A 22,839-nucleotide genomic window follows, 5' to 3' on the forward strand; every position below is an offset into this window, starting at 1 on the left:
AAAAAGGTGAAGAACGAATGTGTAACTCCAAGTGTTCTAAAGAAATACTGTAAGAGTGATGTCAGAGGTATAGAATCTGTAAGAAGCCTATCTAAAGTGCAATGTGCTGGAAACATGAAGACCTTTGACAACTGTACATTTAAGTATTGCTAATTACTGGAAGCTTTTTAGAGGGGTAGCCATATGATTCTTTTGATTCATTTACAAACACGTGGGAATAACAAAATGTATACAGACTACAAATGAGCTTCAAAATGATTTATTGAATAAAAGCTGAAGCGGTAAAAATAAACTCATTGAAAAACATGAGATATTGAAAGAAGAATTTCTAGAGTGGTCTCATTTCTGAAAAGGGACAATGGTAAACTCCTGAAGCAATACTGCCAATGATAGTGATAGAAGTTTCATATGGGGGCATATGAGGACCCAGAAATAGAAAATTAATTCATACAGTCTAGTTGTTTTTAATATTGTATTTTGTATTTCTTATATCAAATTAACCCATTCTGTATAATCTTCCAGCAGCCCTGTCTTATTTTCTAGACATATTGCTCTATCTTCAAGTGAAACATATGGTTACATATTTTATGTTTAGAGGAAAGCATATCTGGTTAGCTACATTGATGGCCTTGTCCATCGTTACTGCTTCCCACTGACAACAACCACAACAAAACCTTCTACAAAATTTGAAAGGCAGTGTGTTCCAACAATCCTTTCTCAGAAATGGTTCTAGATATGTTGTTTATGCTAGATTATGTTTCTATAATCTGGACTTGTTCTTTATCATATTGTATATTCATGTGTACACAATATTCTGAATTCTGTTTTGTTCTCCATGGATTTTATTAATAGTAATATTATGTCTTTATTATTTCAATATGAATGTAGTGGCTTAACTCTTGGTATAGTTTGTCAGTTCTTGAGTATGGCTCATGCCTTCTGGTGTTTAATTTCCTTTTCTGAAATACCTTCTAGGCAAGTTTTTCATGTGACCTCATCAGACTTCCCTTGACTTCCCAATGGCTTTGTTAAAAAATATAATTTCTGGGGGCTGGTGTTGTGATAAAGTGTGTAAGGCCACTGCCTGCAATGCTGGCTTCCCACATAGGCACCAGTTCATGTCCTGGCTGCTTCACTGTCAATCCCAATCCCTGTTTATGGCCTGGGAAAAGCAGCAGAAGATGGCCCAAGTGTTTTGGCCCCTACTACCCATGTGGAAGGCACAGATGAAGTTACTGGCTCCTGGCTTTAACCTGGCCCAACCCTGGTCTTTGCTGTCATCTGGGGATTAAACCAGCAGATGAAAGATCTCTCTCTCTCTCGCTCTCACTCTCGCTCGCTCGCTCTCGCTCTCGCTCTTGCTCTCTTTGTGTAACTCTGACTTTCAAAAATACATCTTTGTATATGTAAATGTCTAGAGTGGTAGGACCAAGTAAAACCTTTTCTTTTCTTTTTAAATTGCTTTTTCTTTTGGTAAAAGAAGCCAAGTGATTTTGATTCAACTATTTACTAAACTATCTTCTGGGATCACTATTCTGGAGTTCTAAGCTTTCTGACATTTCACTGAATTATGAAAATATTTGAAATCTCATCTGACTTTGCCACCATGTCTTCTGAATTTGAGTATACATCCTATACCTCTGTGTTCTTACATGTAAAAGGAGAGAAAGCCTGCTCTCTTTCATAGCATTGCAAAATCAAAGCTTAGTTAGATGAGGAGTAATTGACTAATTTGCAGTTGTGCTCAAAACAGCTGTTGAATCATCGGTGGCAGAGGTGGTAGCTGTTACGCTGGTGGATGTGTTCACCCCTGCGGTGCTCTTGTTCACCAGAGTTGTAGTTGCAAGGGTTGAAGATGCAGGTTCAGCAGAAGAAGCAGCTTCAAGGGTTGAAGTGGTGGCCCCTCGTTCAGTTGTTTGGGTACCACCTGCAAGAGTGCTCAGAGTAGCTGTTGAATTGTTGGTGGCAGAGGTGGTAGCTGTGCCGCTGGTGGTTTCCACCCCTGAAGTGCTCTCATTCACCAGAGTTGTAGTTGCAAGGGTTGAAGACCCAGGTTCAGCAGTAGAGGAAGCAGCTTCAGGGGTTGAAGTGGTAGTGCCTTGTTTAGTTGTTTCAGCAGTGCCTCCCTCAGTTGTGCTCCCAGAAGCTGTGGAATCATTGGTGGCCGAGGTGACAGCTGTGCTGCTAGTGGTTGAGTGTGCTCCTGGGGTGGAAGAGGCTGCTACTGTCATGGCAATTGTTTCCACAGGTGCAGTGGTGGAGGAGCCAGCAGCCGTGGTAGGGCCAGTGGATGTGAAGTCTGCTCTTGAGCTTGTAAAGTCAGTGGCACCAGTTGTGATCCCATCAGGTAGTGTTGTGGTGGTAGATATGGTGCTTGTATCGTCTGTAAACCTACTGGTTTTCTCAGTTGTTAGGGCAATAGCTTCTTTTCTTTGAGTTGTGGTCTTATCCACCCATGTGACAGCAACACTTGATGTGGCAGCAATGGCAGTATTAAATACACTGGTGTTTGTCAAACTTGGTGCAACTGTTGTTGTGGTGCCTAGTGTGGTTGTGGCAGAAACAGAAGCAGAAGTTCCAGGTATTTCTGTGGTAGCAGACACAAGAGTTGTAGCAGCACTGGCTGATAATAAGGTGGAGCTACTGGTGATGGCACTAATCCCTGGGGTTGTGGAAGGCATTGCTGTCATTGCTGGAGGAAGTTTGGAAGTTGTAGCAGCAGCAGTTGGGGCAGCAATGGCAGGAGCTGTGGTTCTTGTGTTTGCTGAAGTTGTAAAGGCAGCTTGCATGGTGGAATCATCTATGTCTGGGTAGGTGGTGTCTTCTGTTGTGTTTGTGTCAGTTTCTGAGTCCTCTGTGGTAAAATCAGGTGCAGCGGTGGAGGCCAAGGTAGAGAGAGTTGGGGAGCCAGCCGCTGGTTTTGTGGAGGTTGTGGCAGTGGATGCAGCCGGCTTCTGGGTTGTGGATTCCAGCGAAGGTGCCTCCGAGGCTGGTACAGATACTCGGGCTGTCGTGGTGAAGGCAGGCTCTGGGGATGCAGCACTTGTTGCTGAGGTGATGACTGATGTCACTAGAATTGTGGTGGCAGTCAGTGTGGGTAGAGTTCCAGGTGTCTTGATTGTTGCATTTGATCCCTTAGTGGTAGTGGCAGTTGTACTTGTGGCAACTGACATAGATGTTTTGCTGTTCCATGCAGTACTAGTAATAGTGGCAAACTTAGGAGTAGTTTCAGGTGGAGTAGTGATTGCACTGGTTGAGGTAGAAGCTAAGCCAGTTGGTTTAGATGTGGTTCCTGCAGTACTTGTCTGAGGTTGTGGTGTACAACAGGGTGGCTTCACATTAGGGTGTTGATGGTGATGCTGCTGTTCTGGGTGTTGTGGGGCACTTGGACACGGTCTTGATGGGAGTGGGCGTGATTGATAGGCCTTCAGCGGGAACTTGCGTGGTGGCTTTGGTCGTGGACAAGGACGTTTATTATGATGATAAGGATATTTATCAAATCGGCATGAATGAGATTTTAATGGAAAAGAAGCATGAGATTGTGATGGAAGTGGTTTTTTGATTTTCTGGAAAGATTCCTTTTTCTTTCTTGGATACTTTTTCTGTGAAGCTTGAACAGATTTAGATCCTTGTAGTTTAGATGATTTTTTGGCATGTGTAGATTTTCTTTTTTTGGATTGTTTCTTAATTTTTTTTGGTGAGGGAGGTGGTGTTTTCACCCCTTGAAGAGATTTAAACTGACTCATGTCCTTAGAAGATTTAGACAGCGTAGTTATAGATTTACTTAGCTTTTTATTTGCTGTTGTAGATGTGGACTGTCTTTTTTTAGTTGGTTTTGCAGATGTGTTTGCAAGGTGTGTTTTTGCAGTCTTTATACCTGATGTAGGCCTTTTCAGTTTTCTGACAGCTATAGATTTGTTTTGTATTTCCTTGTTGGCTTGAGATCCTTTTGGAACTACTAGAGTAGAGTTAGGCTGATGGAATAATTTTTTTGATGATAGTGATGACCATTTCTTACTGTCTTTTAGAGTATTGACAGTTTTTCCAGTTGTTTTTAGCTTTGCTGGTGACTGATTTAGTTGTTTCTCAGTTGATTTAGACAAAGCTGCCTTTGTAGATGATGATTTATTTGGTCCTTTTTGGAGTACATTTTTATCTGTTTTATAATTTGGAATTTTCTTCTTGGATGAAGTTTTTTGGGGGACTCCCTCAACTATTGTTTCCTGACTCAGCTTTTTCTGGGCAGATGAAGACAGAGTTCCTTTAGATTGATTTTGTCCTCTCTTAGAGGTTGAAGAGGTTTTAGGGGAATCTTTTATTGCTATAGATTTTGATAATTGGGTTTTAGGTGATATGGAGGCGGCTTTCCTAGAAGATTTTAGAGATTTCATCATAGGTACACTTGTTTGGAGAGCTGCTCTACTTGGGAGTTGTTTTGACTGCTTCTTGACAGTTGCATGCAGATTTTGGCTTTGTGGTGGTTGGAAAGATTTCTGTCCTATACTTGATGACCTAGAATTTGAGTAGAGCTTGCTGGCTGCTTTGTTCTTTGATTTTTGAGTATTGAAACTTGGCAGGGGATCCTTTTGGGGGAGTGCCTGGAGAGGTGAAACAGAGGCACGGGAATGAACTTGAGGTTTCCTAATGAGCTGGGTGGATGGAATTTTGTTTCGTGATGTTCTGGCAGGGAAGCTTTGGATTGGTCGACTGTTGACTGTCTTTCCTAGTGTGTGGTGCTGTGATTGCTGAGTTTCGCTGAACTGCAGGGAGAGAGAATAGAAGGTATCACCAAATGAGATGTTGAGTCAATTATTACTCTGCATATTCATTTTTTTTTTTGATAGGCAGAGTGGACAGTGAGAGAGAGAGACAGAGAGAGAAAGGTCTTCCTTTGCCGTTGGTTCACCCTCCAATGGCCGCCGCGGCCGGCGCACCGCGCTGATCCTATGGCAGGAGCCAGGAGCCAGGTGCTTTTCCTGGTCTCCCATGGGGTGCAGGGCCCAAGCACCTGGGCCATCCTCCACTGCACTCCCTGGCCACAGCAGAGAGCTGGCCTGGAAGAGGGGCAACCGGGACAGAATCCGGCGCCCCGACCGGGACTAGAACCCGGGGTGCCGGCGCCGCAAGGTGGAGGATTAGCCTAGTGAGCCGCGGCGCCAGCTGCATATTCATTTTAGTTATAGATTTGTACAGCTCTTTAGACTGGAAGGTATATTGGTTTTTACTATGTTTTAATTTAGAACAAATTGCAATATAAATTAAAGCTAGAGCAACGTGGCAGAATAGGAAATTTAGGCTTCATTCCCCGCTTACAGAAATTTCAACTGGCAGCTATCTACAAATTGTTAACATCTTTATGAAAACCCCAATACTTGGAAACAAGCTGGAGGTACTCACATGATCCACAGAACTGAATGGAAACTGAATTAGAAGGGTACAAGGAATGGTTTCACTTGAAACATGTTCCCTCTCTCCCTCTCTCAAGTCAATACAGAAAGGATTTCTCTGTGAGGTAAGGCTGAAGCACTGGGAATAATGACATGCCTTGTGGGATCCAGTAGAAACAGAAAAGAGGCAGAACTCACAATTACCAAGGTATAGATCTTGGTGGTATCTCTGTGTTCCTACCAGCTATTGTGCCTGATCAGAGCAGGAGAAGAAATCAGAAGGAGAAAAAAAACCCTGCCAACTGAAAATACATAGCTTGGTGAATATGTCTATCAGAAATGAAAACTTTCCTAGAAAAAAAATCGTGAGATTATCGACATTAAACTTGCCTTACAGGACTTGTTAAACCAAGTTCTATAAGATGAAAGAAAAGGGTATGAATTAATGACATAAACTTATAAAGAGCAAAACTCAGTGATCTAAGTAATACAGAGGCATATTCAGAATGTGACATGTAAAGCACTTCCCCCAAGAATGAATATTAAAAGTGAAAAGCTAATAAACGACAATTACAGCTAAAATAAATTATCAGGGAATACACACTAAAATTTTGTGAATTTTGATATAAAAATGAAATAAAATGAGGGGTGAAGAAATGTAGAGTTGTACAAAATCACAGTGAAGTAATCATTTTAAAATAGACTACTTTTAAGTATAAGATGTTTAAGCCTCATAATAATCACAAAGCAAAAAATCTATAGTAGAAGCACAAAATAAAATTAGAAAGGGATCCAAATATACCAGTACAGAAGGCATCAATCCATAAAGGTAAGACAAGAAGAGAAGAAAGAGAAAAACTATCTACAACCCAATCAGAAAACAAGAAAAGGGAAATAGTAAATCCTTACCTCTCAACACTTAATTTGAAGGTACATAGATTAAATTATCCAACAAAAGACATAGAGTGACTGAATGGATTAAAAAGCAGGACTCAACTATATGCTCTCCATAACAAACTCACTCTACTTTCAACACCACACATAGAGGAAGTAAAGGAATGGAAAAAAGATATTCATAACAAATGAAAGCCAAAAGGGAGAAGGGATTAATTATTATCTTATTATATTTTAAGTTAAAAACTATAAATAGAGACAAGGAAGCACATTATAGAATGATAAAGGGGTCAACTTATCAAGAAGATAAAAAAATTATAAATGTTTGTGCACCCAACATTAGATTCCTAAGTATATGAAACTATTAATATGAAGAGATTTCAAAAAGTTTATGGAAGATGGAATTAAAATATCCGTATATTTTCTCTGAATTTATTGAAGATCTCATTTATTTTAAGGGAGAGATGGATCACAATACAATAATAGTAGGGAGTTTCAACATCCCATTTTCAGCAATGGACAGATCATTCAGAAAGAAAATTAATAAGAAATCAATCACTGGACTTAACAACTTTAGACCAAATGGACCTAACAGATATTTACAAAACATTCCATCCAATAGCAACAGAATATACATTCTTTTTTATTTTTATTTTTTTATTTTTTGTGCCAGACAGAGTTAGTGTGAGAGAGACAGAGAAAGGTCTTCCTTCCATTGGTTCACTCCCCTAATGGTCGCCACAGCTGGCGCTGCGCGGATCTGAAGCCAGGAGCCAGGTGCTTCCTCCTGGTCTCCCATGCGGGTGCAGGGACCCAAACACCTGGGCCAACCTCTGCTGCCCTCCTGAGCCACAGCAGAGAGCTGGACTGGAAGAGGAGCAACCGGACTAGTACCTGGCGCCCCAACCAGGACTAGAACCTGGGGTGCTGGCGCCACAGGTGGAGGATTAGCCAAGTGAGCCATGGTGCCGGCCAAGAATATACATTCTTTTGAAATACACATGCAACATTCTCCAGGACTGATTATATATTATTAGGCCACAAAACAAGTCTTAGGATATTTAAGAAGACAAACTATGTCACCTATGTTTTCTGACCACAATGGAACTATAAATCAACAACAGGAAGAAAAGCAACATGCTTCTGAACAACTAATAGAAAATTATAATGGAAGTTAAAAAATATTTTGAGACAAACAAAAATGTAAACATGGCATATTAAAACTTTCAGGATACAGCAGAAAAATCTCTATAAGGAAGGTTTGTAGTAATAAATGCCTGTATTAAAAAACCCCTTAACTACACAATGTAACATTAATCCTCAAGGAACTAGCAAAAGATGAACAAACTAAGTCTGTGGTTAGACAAAAGAAGGATATAATAAGGATCAGGAGAGGAATAGAGACTAGAAAAATAATATAAAAGATCAACAAAACTAAGAGGGGTTGTTCAAAAAGATAAACAATTAGTAAACTTTTAGCTAGACTAACCAAGAAAAAAATAGAGAACACTGAAATATAATAAAATCATAAATGAAAGAGGAGACATAACAGATATTATGGAAATACATCTATAAGACCATAGGAAACTATTATGAACAATTAAATACCAACAAATTAGGTAACATATAAGAAATGGATAAATTCGTAGCATATATGATCTACCCAGACTGAATCATGAAGAAATAGAAAATCTGAACAGACCAATGAGTAAGGAGATTCAATCATTAATGATGATAATAATAAAAAAAAGTCTCCCTTCAAAAAAAATATAGGATGTGATGGCTTCAATGGTGGATTCTACCAAACATTCGAAAAAGAACTAATACAATCCTTCTCAAACTCTTTCAACAAATTAATGACAATGAGCTACTTATAAACTCTTTTAGTTTAATATTACCCTGATACCAAACTAATACAAAACATTATAAGGAAAAAATTTACAGTTAAATATACTAATGAATATAAATGAAAAATTCTCAGAAAAACCTAGCAAACTGAATACAACATTATAGTAAAAAAGATAATTCACTATGATCAAGTGGAATTTATCACTGGGATGCAAGACTGCGTCAACTTACAGAAACTGATAAATGCAATACATTTAACACAATGGAAGAAACCATGTGATTATCTTATTAAATTAAGAAAAATAGATAAAATTCAACATCCTTTCATAATAAAGACTAATCAAATTTGGTATAGAAGGGGGTGTATATCAATCCAACAATGGCCATTTATGATCAACCTATACCTGATGTTATACACAATGGCTTAAAATTGAGAATCTCTCCTCTAAGATAGGTCTGGAACAAGACATGGAGGAGGTTTACTTTTGCCACTTGTATTTGACATAGTGTGGGAGTAATTACAGAAGAGAAAGTAATAGAAGGTATCTGAATAGCACAGCAAGAAGTGAAACATTGTTTGCTAATGACATAATTTCATATATAGAAAACCCAAAAGGGGCCAGAGTTCTGTCATAGCAGGCAAAGCCACTGCCTGTGATATTATCATCTCATATGGGCACCAGTTCCTGATCCAGCACCCTACTAATTGCCTGGGAAAAGCATTGAAAAATGGTCCAAGTCTTTGGGCTCCAGCTGTCTACATAAGAGCCATGGATGAAGCCCTTTGCTTTGGCCTGACAGAGACCTGGCCATTGTGGCCATTTAGGGAGTAAAACAGTGTATGAAAGTTGTCTCTAGGGTCGGCAGTGTGGTGTAGCAGGTAAAGCCACCGCCTGCAGTGCAGGCATCCCATATGGGTGTTGGTTCAAGTCCTGGCTGCTCTACTTCAGATCCAGCTCTCTGCTATGGCCTGGGAAAGCAGTAGAAGATGGTTCAAATCCTTGGGCCTCTGCACCTGCATAGGAGACCTGGAAGAAGCTCCTGGCTCCTGGCTTTGGATCAGCACAGCTCCAGCCTTTGCAGCCGACTGGAGAGCGAACTAGCAGATGGAAGACCTCTCTCTCTCTCTCTCTCTCTCTCTCTCTGCCTCTCCTTCTCTCTCTCTGCCTTTCCTTCTCTCTGTGTAACTCTGACTTTCAAATAAATAAATAAATAAATTTTTCTTTAAAATAAAGATGTCTCTGTTTCTCACTCTTTCTCTGTAAGGCTGACTTTCAATTAAATAAATCTTAAAACAAAGATAACTCTAAAGATTCCACAAAAGACTCAGAACTAATAGATGAACAAAGCAAAATTTCAGCATACAAAGTTAACAAACAGCAGTAGTATTTATATACATTAATAACTAACTGTCTGAATAATAAATCAAGATAATAATCCTGTTTCTGGTATCTATAAAATATGTTTAATAAATCTAACAAGGAAATAACTGACCCATACATTGAAACTACAAAATTTTAGTGAAATAAATTGAAGAAGATACAAATAAATAGAAATATATCTTTTGCTCTTAAATTATAAGTTAATATTGTTAAAATTTCCACACTACCTAAAGTGATCTACATTTCCAAAATGATCTCTATGAAAATGCCAATGTCATTTTTTATAGAAATAGAAAAACCAATCCTAAAATTATATGCAACCACAAAAACCCCAAATAATCAATATAATCATGAGGTAAAGGAACAGAGTTGTAGGTATTGTAATACCTGGTTTCAAGCCATCCTGAAAAGCTTTAGTAATGGAAGTAGCATGATCTCAGTTTGAAAATGGACATGGGGACCAATGACAGAGCCCAGAAATGAGCCATGTGAGTATGATTCATTATTTTTGACAACGTTTCCAAGAATATGCAATGGGAAAAAGACAGACTCTTCTACAGATGTTGGAAAAACTCAATATTCACATGCAGAAGACTAAAATTTGACTATTATGCCATACCATATAAAAAAGCAAATTCATAATGGAATTGAAGAATTAAATGTAATCCTTAAACTGTAAAACTACTGAACAAAATCATAGAAGGAACTCTATATTGCACTGGTCTTGGCAATAATTTTGTATTTGACCTCAAGAGTGTAGGCAACAAAAGCAGAGGTAGACAAATATAGACAAATAAGATTATAACAAAGTAAATAGCTTTTTCATGGATAAGAAAACAATTGTAAGGGTGAAGAGACAACTTATAAATATGAGGAAAATATTTCCAAGCCACAAATCTAAAAAGTATCAATATCCAACTCAGCTCAATAGCAAGAAAACAACCCAATTAAAAAATAAATAGGCAAGGGACTCGAATAGGCCTTTTGAAAAGCAGACATACAAATGGCCAACAGATACATGAAAAAATGCTGCACATTCTGAATCATTAAGGAAACACAGATTTAAACCATATTGAGATATTACTCCATATCTGTCAGAATAGCTAGTTAAAAAGATGAAAGGTGAATGTTGGCTAGAATGTAGAAATTGTGTGGAGGTTCCTCAAAAGCTAAAAATAGAATTACTATATGTCCAGAATCCCTACTTCTGAGAATTAATCAAAAGATTTGAACTCAGTTCATCAAAGAAATGGCTGCTCTTCTGTGTTTATTTAAGAGACTATAGATGAGTGAATTAAAAAACAACAACAAACAAACAAACACCCAAGTGTGGTGTATGTACACAATGAGATATGATTCAGAAAAGTCCTGTATTCTGTGACAGCATGGATGGGACTGGAGCACATGGTGACAAGTGAAATAAGCCAGGCACAGAAGGGCAAATACTGCCTGTTCTTGCATACATGTGGAATCTAAAACTCACAGAAGCAGAGAGTAGAATGGTGGTCACTGGAGTTCGGAAGGTGGGGGAATGGACAGATGATGGTGAAAGGGAGCAGAGCCTCAGAGGGAATGAGTTACTCTTTCAAATATGTTCTATAGCCTGGTGATTATAGTTAATAATAATAATGCAGTGTGCATTTCAAAATCGCTCAGGGAGTAAATTTCAAATATTCTCCCCACAAAATAGTACATGGATATATTATGTAAGTTGCTTTAATTCCATATTGTATTAACAAATCATAACACCACTTTACATACATAATTATAAATAATTCACAATAAAAATAATGGGGCAAAATAAGTGAATGGTTAAAAAAGGGTCTGGGCATAACTTTAAAGGCTTAGAGTATTTGTAAGAAGAAATAAGGAAATGTAGAAATGTAATTTGTGCAAAGCAAATTGCTTTAATAAAATATAATCAAATTTGTCTAAACCTACTTTTTGTTAAATTTTATAGAGTGAAAAAATCATTGTAACATCCTTTATGAGTAAATAAAAGGGTGATGTAATAAAGAAGCCATGGTATATGAATCTTAATGTAAGTGTTAAAGCTAACCTCCAGTTTATAAATTATATAAAAGCAAAACATTTGTTGTTGAATTCAGAAAACTGGCTATATAAAATTTCAACAAAAATAAACTTTCTCTTGCCCATGAAGGAGAATGTTGATGGTTATGGAAAGAATTCCACAGGGAAATTATAGTTATGGCAGAAGGAAGAAGCATCCTTGGAATGAAGCATGGTTATTTAAATAAAATAGGCAGGTATTTGAAGATAAGTGGTAATTCTAAAAGTAACGGATACTATGCTCTCTAATCACAGGGAAACAGAAGGAGCCTGTGAATAGTTCATAATAAAATCAGATGAACAGAAGTAAGGATTTTCTTTTAAAACTTTGCAAGAGATATGAAAGGGAAAAGCCAAAAGGCATAAATTCAAGAGACCAAGACTCCCTCTGAAAAGTGCACTAAAATCTAGTTGCAGAGCTGGCGCTGTGGTGTAGTGGGTAAATCCGCCGCCTTAGTGTCAGCATCCCATATGAACACCTATTTGAGTTCTGGCTGCTCCACTTCAGATCCAGCTCTCTGCTATGGCCTGGGAAAGCAGCAGAGGATGGCCCAAATCCTTGGGCCCCTGATCCCACATGGGTGACCCAGAAGAAGCCCCTGGCTCCTGGTTTCAGATCGGCACAGCCAGATCAGCACAACTCCGGTGGTTGTGACCATCTGGGGAGTGAACCAGCAGTTGGAAGACCTCTCTCTCTCTCTCTCTCTTTGCCTCTGCCTCTCTGTACCTCTGCCTTTCAAATAAATAAAAAGTCTTAAACAAAATAAACAAAAAATCTAGTTGTACAAGTCATGTTTCACATCAGTCAAGTAGAACAGCTGTTTATTTTATAGTTTAATAGAAAAGACCATCTCCTTGTCTTATTTTTATGTCTGAAGTGGAACAGCGTATTAGAGCTTTTGATCATGATGTAATTATAGACCCAGAAGTTGAGTGAAAACCAAGCTTGGCATGAATGAGATCCCTCAGTTTTTCACATCCCAGGGGAAGCTTCCTTCAAATACAAGCAGTGGGTGCACTGGATACCTAAAAAGTGTAGCAGTACCAGTGTGTGTGCACATAACTTTGTTTTTATTTTCAAATTTAGCTCTAGTCCCCCACGTTTATTTGGAGATTTCCTCATACCTTATCCTTCTTTGTTGGTGTAATTCTTCCTGCTTTTCTCCCTCTTTGCCCTCTTCCCTTCTGCATCTCCTTTTCCTTTGCTCCCTCTCCTATTAGAGAGGAAAAGAGGGTGGGCTGGAAGGAGGGAGAGAGAGCAAGAGTGCTCCTATTCACTGGTTCAGTCCTCAAATGCCTGGAACATCTGGGTGGGGCTGGGCCAGGCAAAGACCAGGGCTAGGAACCCAGTCAAGGTCTCTCACAAGAGTGGCAGGAGCCCAGCTGCCTGAGTCATCACTGCTGCATTCCAGGTCTACACTAATGGGAATCTGGAGTTGTGAATGGAGCTGGGATTTAACCCAGTCTGATATGGAACATGAGCATCTTGCCCACAATGCTACCCCTCCTAGGTGATTTTAAATAGACTTTTTTTTGTGGGTACTGGAAGCAAAATCTAATTACTTCAGTTTATTTTCATATCATATGATGTTATCTTGTTTTTAAAAATACAGTTCTATAATCTTACTTTGAAAAGCAACTCAGTCTTGTATAGCTCTGAATTTTAGGTAGTTCTTCCAGTTTTCAAGTGCATGGACTCTTACCTGGAAACAGATGGCAAAGTACAGCATACATCCACTCAGGATTAATGACTTCATCCTGTTCTTTCAGCCCCTGTAGGTAAAGAAACAAGAGAAAAGATTGGTTAAGTGCTTGACAATGTGAGAATAACTTTAACAAAATTGCCAAGTTGTACAAAATACAAATTTCAGTGACATTTTCAAGAATATAGAGGAAAATATTTACTAAAGTTAAACTTCAAATATGGATAGTAAATTAAACTATACACGTGTATTTTTGGAAGATTCCATCATTCTGTGTAACTACTGAAAATCATATAGTTCATGGACCAGTGCTGTGGCATAGTGGCTAAAGCCGCCTCCTGCAGTGCTGGAATACCATATAGGCTGGCTGCTCAACTTCCTATCCAGCTCTTTGCTGTGGCCTGGGAAAGCATCAGATGATGACCCAAGTCATTGGGCCCTTGCACTCATGTGGGAGACCTGGAAGAGGCTCCTGGCTTGTGGCTTCGAATTGGTGCAGCTCTGGATGTTGCGGTCACCTGGGGAGTGAACCAGTGGATGGAAGACTTTCTCTCTCTCTCTCTCTCTCTCCCTCTCTCTCTCTCTCTCTCTCTCTGTGTGTGTGTGTCTGCCTCCCTGTAGCTCTGCCCTTCAAATAACTAAATAAAATCTAAAAAAAAAAGAAAATCAGGTATTTCCAGGTGCTGTTGAGAGTACCAGTCAACCACTCACTGCACATACACACATCCTACTTGTCCTCCCCTTCCTAGTTTCATCATGTGGAAAAATTGCAGCAATTGTGACATAAAAGGAGTTTGATTAATAAAAGGAATGCTATTAATGTCAGGGATCAATTTTATGAGACTCAACTGCTAAATGCATGATGTGTGGCATGGTTTGCTATGTATTATGTTCTGAGGATAATTTTCATGAAATCTGAGATTCTACATTATTGGACTTTGCTTCTCTTTTTTCCAGTTTATATTTTTTTAGTCTACAGGATTGATAGAAGTCTTTCTAAAATATTGACCTGTCAAATCTATTTCTGATCTATGACAGTCAACATGGTATTGATCTTTCTAATATCAGACAGTTGTATGAGTGGGAAGGGTACATTATCTCCATGCTGCCAGATTATTGGGGGGTGAGTATACAGAAGAAAGGGAATCTGGTACCATCATTTTGTGAAAGCAAAATGAAAAATAAAGCCTACCTGAGCCTAACTTAGGAATGACCTTAGGGAAGCTCCATTTGTTTTGAGTTTCACAAGCCTTGGAAGCATTTGGCTCCTGAGAACCAAGGTGGCATCCTCAGCTTCACTGGCCTTGGAGCTGACAGATGAACTTATAGAATCGTCTTCAGAAAACCTTGGAAACCACTTGATGAGTTCTATCTCATCCTGCAATGAATCTGTTTACATCATGATCTTTCCCCACAAAACAGAATTGGTGCCAATGTTTCCATTTTAGTGAATGGCACATTGTTCACGCAGCAGTGGGATCTGGAATCCTGTCTTAGCCGTGACTTCTCTCCTCATTTCAGGTCCAAAATTCATTAAACTCTTGCTGATATTTCACCTACTGGACAATGTTTTGGGTCAGTTCATTTATGTCCATTTTCACCAGCAGAATCCTATATAAATTACCCTCCTATCTCATCTGGTCCTTCATTAACTCAGCAAATACTACTTTGTCTATTGTGTGTTAGACACCCTTCCAGGAGGTAGGAATATACGGAGAACTATACAATGTCCCTGAGCCATTAGCATTTTCATTCTCATGATTACCAAAACAGTTCCTTAATTGACTCATGGCCCTGCTTTGAATCAACACTACAGTTATTCCAATTTTTATAAAATACAAATATGGTTATTCTAGTTCTTGGCTAACATCTTTAACTAGTTTCCCAGTTCTCATTATCCTAAAGCAAAGCAAAACAGGCAAACAAAACCTCAACAGACTTACAAGATCCTTAGCAATCCCACTTGTAGCTGTTCCATAGTCAAGTCCTTTTGATGTGGTGTGTGTGACACACACACACACACACACACACACAGAAAAAGAGAGAGACTCTTCCTCAAAGGTTCTAAATATTCTATTTCACACAATCCCTGTAAGAAGGCTTTTATTCTACCTACCAGTTAGAAAACTCCAGTCAAGTTAGCTCTTCATGTGTCAGTTATCAGTGATTATTCTTACCTTACTGGATGGAGTTCTCTGGAGTGTTTGACAAGGAGTCCATCCCTCCTCTCAGTTTCTTTGAAACCACCTTATCCTGGCTCTCTTTTTACCTCTCTGAAATTCTTAGGTTTCTTCAGGGGCTTTTGTCCTTTCTCACCTTCATTAGGGTCCTGGCATCAGTCCTATATTCTCTCACTATGTAGCAACATCTCTGTATGAGCTCTTGCAAACTTTTGGAAATAGCATCTAAAGTCACCGATCAAGATTAGAACATGCAACTCCTTTGTGGACAGCTCTGTTTGGCTGCACCATGATACTTTTAACCAAGCCTGCACAAAATTGGACTCACTAGTGTCTCCTAGCTTGTTCTTACATAGGAAACTAGTCATTAAGTGAGAGAAGAAGATTCTGGAGTAAGGGTGCTGTACAAGTATGGTACAATCCATACAATTACCTTGACCGGGGCGCACTTTTGAATCTTGGTCAGTACTTGCTTGTTCTTGACCACGCCACTCCCTCTAAGATTTGATATCTGCAGATGGAAAGTGAACTATTTGAAGGATTCTCTCATTTAATAAGGCAAACCTCCCTTTCCCCTGCCCCTCCTACTTTCCTCTTATTGGTTGTGGTAGGAAGTAGACTAGGAAAAAAAAAATGTCCAGGTGGATTATTTTAGTTTAATCCTGATGCATTTGCCCTGTGGGATTTCTCTCCCAGCAACATGGAAAACTCTATTTTATTTTTTACTTGGAAGCGGTAAGATAAAATCTGATTGCTAACAAAATATGTAAACACATGGCTTGTATGTTTATCACTCATTTTAGGATAACTATGATTTAGTTTCTGATTTATAGTTATAGAATATATAGTAAATGTTTCAAAATTTTAGAATTTGTTATACATTTTTACAATTTGTTTCAGTATTTTTTTAAAAGATTTATTTATTTGAAAGTCAGAGTTACACAGAGAGAGGAGAGGCAGAAAGAGAGAGAGAGAGAGAGAGAGAGAGAGTCTCATCGATGCTTCACTCCTCAATTGGCCACAATGGCTGGAGCTGTGCTGATCCACAGCCAGAAGCCAGGAGCTTCTTCTCCCATGTGGGTACAGGGGCCCAAGGATTTAGGTCATCTTTGAAAATCACAAATTAAATTATCTATTAATATTCTTTCTGAATACTTTTTTAAAAAAGATTTTTAAAAATTTATTTGAGAGGCAGAGAGGCAAGAGGCAGAGAGAGAGAGAGAGAGAGAGAGAGAGGTCTTCCATCTACTGGTTCACTCCTCAGATGGCCTCAACAGCCGGAGCTACACCAATTCAAAGCTAGGAGCCAGGAGTTCTTCCAGGTCTCCCACGTGGGTGCAGGGGTCCAAGGACTTGGGCCATCTTCCACTGCTTTCCCATGCTATAGCAGAGAGCTGGATCAGAAGCAGAGCAGCCGGGACTCAAACCAGCGCTCATATGGGATGCTGGCACTGCAGCTATGCCAGCTGCACCAGTTACGCCACAGTGCCAGCTCCAATACTTTTTCAATTGTTCATTTGGTCTAATATTTATTAATTTTACACTGGCTTATTTATCATTTTTACATATTCATTTATGTTAAAGAACATACCAGAACATATGGCAAATGCACAGGTTCTTAATAAATGTAGCTGTGAGAAATTTCTAGTGTACCTGAGAACAAATTCAAAATCTGTTGTAGGTTCATCTAGAACAGTCAAAAAAGCACTGAAGTTGGAACCAGGAGGCCTAGATTTAACTAGTAGCTCTGTCAATTTATTTCTACATGACTTTGGTAAATTTATCTGTAAATGCCATTTAGCTGTAAAATGTGAATACCCCATACTATTTACCTCAATGAGTTGAGGTCATAATTAAATTAGAATAATTAAATTAGAAGATTAATGAAAATACTTTTAAAACTTTTTAGCACTGTGTGAAATAATTGTTTAAAATTTATATTTTTTTGTGTATTGAATTTTTCTAATACCTTATTTATAGATATATTTACCATAACTCTTAATCTTATAATTACTGGATTGGGAATGTCAACTGTGGTTTATTTGTTCATTCAACAGATATTCATTGAATATCTCCTTTGTGGTAGGCACTATGGATTCAATAGAAAACACAATAGGCCTATTTCTTGCCTTCAAAGTCTACCGATTTATTGGAAGGAGTTATAACATAAACAGAAAAGAACCACTTTGATCCAGGGATCTCTGTTTAATAAGTGTGATTCCACTCATCAATTTCTCTGGGACAAATGTCATCCCACTTTACGTCCAAGAACTTCACAGAGATCAGAAGTCAGGGTTTGGCTGCCCTTGAGTCACTGGACGCCTGAGTGATAATCGGTATCATAATAAGGTCTGTGCAAGACAGCATACAATGTTCACTTTTCCGAGGACTGAATTAATCACTTTAACATCATCAAAATTAAATGTGCCTATCATTGTTAATCTTATTTGACTTATAACAAGGTTTTTATGCTAATCATACACTTTCCTTTAAGAAATCGCCATTATCTTAGGAGTTCCAATCTATGGTTTTCATTTTGATTGAATATTGGGATAGAGTACAAAGGATGCCGGAAGCTAAGAACCTTGGTCTTCATATTTCCCAAACTTAAGCTTATACTTAACAATTTTAAAAGGAAGGTCCTTATATGGACTTTTTATCATATAACATTTTAAGCATTTTTATATAAAGTCATTTATACCTTCTCTGATGTCATCTTAAAGATATTTAGGAAGTTTAGGAAATTAGACCAAGATTCTTGTGTTCATGAATTAAGTACATTAGAAGATTATTAATGTGTTAATTATATGGAGGGAAAAGATTATTATTTCATATTTAAATGCTAATCAAAATTAAAACATTAAAATATAAAATATTTCTATCAAAGTTTTGCCTACTTCAACACGACCTTCAATGATGTATTTCTATCAGGCTGTTGTGAAAAAAATAGGAGAAGTGCTTATAAGTGATTTATATTCAATAATTAGAGAAGGGAGTTTTAGAACACTTTCCCCATCTGTCCAAAACATAGTGCTTAGAAAAACAGGGCGGTGAAAATGATTGAATCATACAAAATTTGAAATTGAATAATACAAAAGTTGTGTGTGTGTGCATGTACGTATAGGTGGATAAGAGTAGTTAAATCGAATCTATAATCTTATATCAATCCCAAATAGTGGGTAACAAGTCACAAAATAGGTGAGAACTTGTAGGTATTAAGTTATCTGAAGAATATTAATAATGGAATATATCAAGTAGATTCATGTTCAGATACATATGCACATATCCAAATTCTCTAATTTTATGTCTATTCAATGTTAAACACTTGATACTCTAGCATTTCATTATCTAAGATTGCTTAGGTGTCTTTCGTCACAGTCATCATTCAACTCAGTATTATAGCCTTGATCAATAATTTTATGGGCTTTTCAAGAACTGAGCAACCATAATTCCCCCAATAGTTTATCATTTTCATTGCTAAATGTTTGTTGAATGAATAAGTCAGAACTCAAATGTAGATACTTTAACTCTCAATGTGATGCTTTTTCTGAAGTAATAAAACAGCATATTTCAAAGTTTTTGGAACTATTAGGACTCTTAATTCATAAGTCTTATATTTTACTTATGGTAAATGTACTTAAAGTAATCTAAACTTAATTATAGTAAAATAATAATCCATTATTTGTGATAACCCTGATGACTTCATAATATGGCTAATGATAATAGTATACCTGTGTCTTTAAGCCCTTCTCTGAAAGAAATTTAGAGCTCACTTTCTTGGTATTCATCCCATTAACCTCATGTTTTCCTTGACAGAAGAATTCAGTTACACTGATCCTCTGTTAATGTGCTTTTCCAGTCCACACTCCCTTTTCCTCCTTCCCTCCATACTTAGGTATTCACCCAACTATGATATATAGCTTCTGCTTACATAGCACCACATGGCTACATGGTTTGCAGTGACTTTGTGTACATCCTTATTTCATCCTGAAACTGTGAGCTAATGAAGGAGAGGATTGCTTCAATTCATGTGAGTGCTTGCTAATCAGTTGACTCTAACAAGAAATCAGAAGGTAGGATACTATTGACTCAGTTCACACAGATGAGTTTTCTACAGCAGAAAGCAGAGTGGAGAAGGGGATGAGAGTGGATCTGGAGGCAACAATTTAAATTTCAGCACAAAGATAAAGCCAGGTCAGTGACCTGCAATTTTCACATCATTATGACATGCATGCGGCTCCATGACAAGAACTAAATTTGCCAAGAACTAAAGTTCTGGCACTGTGCTGTAGCAGGTTAAGCCACCACCAAGCTGTTATCCTGTGTGAGCACCAGTTCATGTCCCAGCTGCTCCACTTCAGATCCAGCTCCCTCCTAATGCACCTGGGAAGATCGTGGAAGTTGGTGCAGTTACTTGGGCCCCTGCCACCCATGTAGGAGATCAGGATGGAGTTCTAGGCACCCGGCCTCTGTATTTCCTTCTTTTTATGGATTTCTTTCTCTCTTTTCTTTTTTCTTTTCTTTTCTTTTTTTTCTTTTCTTTTCTTTTCTCTCTGTCTTTCTCTCTCTCACTCTTTCTTTCTCTTTCTCTCTCTCTCTTTCTCTTTATCTCTTTCTCTCTCTCTTCCTCCCTCCCTCCTTCCCTTCCCTTCCCTTCTCTTCCCTTCCCTTTCTCTCCTTCCTTCCTTCCTTCCTTCCTTCCTTCCTTCCTTCCTTCCTTCCTTCCTTCCTTCTTCCCTCCCTCCCTCCCTCCCTCCCTCCCTTCTTTCCTTCTCTCTCTTTCTTACTAGATGTATTTAATTCTTCTTTTTTAAATAATTATTTATTTATGTGAAAGGCAGAGCTCAGAGAGGTAGAGATAGAGATCTTTCATCTGCTGGTTCATTTCTCCAGTGGCCACAACAACCTGAGCTGAGACAATCCGAAGTCAGGAACCAGGAGCTTCTTCCAGGCCTCTCACATGGGTACAAGGGTCCAAGGACTTGGGCCATCTTCTACTGCTTTCCCAGGCCATAGCAGAGAGCTGGATCGGAAGTGGAGCAGCTAGGTCTGGAACCGGCACACTGCAGGTGGCAGCTTTACCCACTATACCACAGCACTGTCCCCTGTATTTACTTATTTGAAAGGCAGGATTATGGGGGTGGGGAGAGAGAAAGAGAGAAAGAGAGAAAGAGAGAAAGAGAGAAAGAGAGAAAGAGAGAGAGAGAGAGAGATGGAAAATCTATCCACTGGTTCATTTCAGAAATGGTCACGGCAGCCAGGGCTGGGCCAAGCAGAAGCTAGGAGTCAGGAGCTTCATCCTTGCACATGGGTGCAGGGGCACAAACACTTGGGACATCCTCTGCTGCTTTCCCAGACACATTAGCAGGGAGTTAGATTGAAAGTGGAACAGCTGGAACACAAACCAGTGCTTATATGGGATGCCAACATTGCAGGTGGCAGCTTAAGACCTTATGTCATAATGCTGCCCCCAACTCTGCCTTTCAAATAAAATAAATCTTAAAAAAAGAACTAAGATACCTGTGGGTATATCTTAGTTTTTGCCTGAAGGCAATCAGTACCCTTTCTCCTGACACCAGTGTATAGAACTGTATAGGACAAGACTTCACTGTTTGGAGAGCCCAATAACCAGCAAGTCCACAGTGCAGTCAGTTCAGAGAAGCCTGCAGATTTGCAGCATAGGAGGAATCTGAGATCTAGGTGGAATTCAGTCAGAGAACAAAACAAAGTGACAGCAACGGCAAACTAGTTTTTTGAGATCATTGTGCAAGTTTAGAGTCTTGAAGATGTCTAAAATAGGTCCAGACACATTTTGTCAGGAAAAATATTCTTTATAAAGAACTGTGCTTTCTAGAGATTCTATTCTTTAAAATACACAGAAAAAGGAAGGTTAACTCAACTAAGATTCCAGAATCATCTTGGCATATCTCTCTATTCTCTCCTAGACCTTATAAACTGGGTTTCTCATTCGTCCCTCTCATTGAGATTATTGACTTAAAACAGAGCTGCAAATAAGGCTTTTTAAGGCAGTTGTTCTAACCCATTCTCCATTTATACTGAAATCAGTTCAATTCGGCAATGTTTGTATTTTTATAATTCTCTCAAAAATTTTATGGGATATGGTATGGTTCCCCAAAAAGACACAATTTTTTGAGTGTCAGTGATTTTTTTTTAAGAAAAGCATTTCATGAGCCACTGGTCAATCTCGTTGGGATGCATTCTTTTTAGACAAAAATGGTACCCACAAAGCTCTTTGAATAAGCTCTTCCCTATCATAATCACTCTAGAGGTGGCTGAAAAACCATCTCTTAAGCTTTCTAGAGCTCCTGTTTTTGAGAAGACCTTTGAGGCACACAATCCTTTAACATGCTGTTTTTATGATTTAATAGTACTTTGCACATTTTTGAGTTTTCTGAGGCCTTAACAAATATTAAACACATACCCTTGGCTTTATATCTAGACTATATTCTTCCATGTGTCATAGAGCTCCATGTATGTCAGAATGACCTGGAAATTGCTCTCAGGTTTTAAAGACAGATTCATAGGCTCAGTTAGTGGAAAGCCAACAAGATTAAGATGTTAAGTTTCTCCTATTGTAGACTTCAGAGGACACAGCCATCCACCAAGTGGGATGCTGGGGAGATGGAGAGGAACATAGACCATGCCATCACTTCCACACGTTTAATTCTAGTCCTCCCGGCCTACGCAGATAATTTCTCAAATCTTCAGAATGTTTTCTGCGTTGCTTTCCCTTTTTATTTTCTACTTACTTATCCTTGGTTCTTGTTTTCAATCCACTTTTCCTTCCTCTTCTAATTGAAGATATAAGTAGATAAGTTCTAAAGATTGTTTAAGGAAAGAGTTACTACTGTTTCTCATTTCTACGTGACTGCCCAGTGTATAAAACCCCAGTGCTGTGATCTTACCCTAAAATCTGTCTTTGTATGATATTTTTTTCTGTATCAAGGAGTTCTAAGTTTCCCATACATGGAGTTTTTACAAGGAAACAAGTGGCAATGGCTAGGTTGAACCCATTCAAAGGTACAACATTCCCCATTCCCCTTTTCCTGTTAACACCTGCCGGTTTCCAAATAAAAGAATTTCACATTAGTGATTTGGTACTAGCTCATAATTACTTTCCCAGGGAACCCTGGAAACTCTAATTTATAATTTGTTTTTGTATCAATCATAGTTTTTTCATAATAATTATCAAAATTTATATATGTGTGCTTATGTAATTATATGTTAAATAACTTGTTGCCATGTTAGATATTAAATTGTGTAAGGACAGAAGGACAGGGAATTTGAGTTTTTTTTTTTTTTTTGGTGATTTTTTGGTGGTGTGTCTTTTAGTATTTCAGTGCCTAGCACATAG

This window comes from Oryctolagus cuniculus, chromosome 8 (assembly GCF_051225735.1).
Source record: "Oryctolagus cuniculus isolate XC-2025 breed Fujian yellow rabbit chromosome 8, ASM5122573v1, whole genome shotgun sequence".
NCBI lineage: Eukaryota > Metazoa > Chordata > Mammalia > Lagomorpha > Leporidae > Oryctolagus > Oryctolagus cuniculus.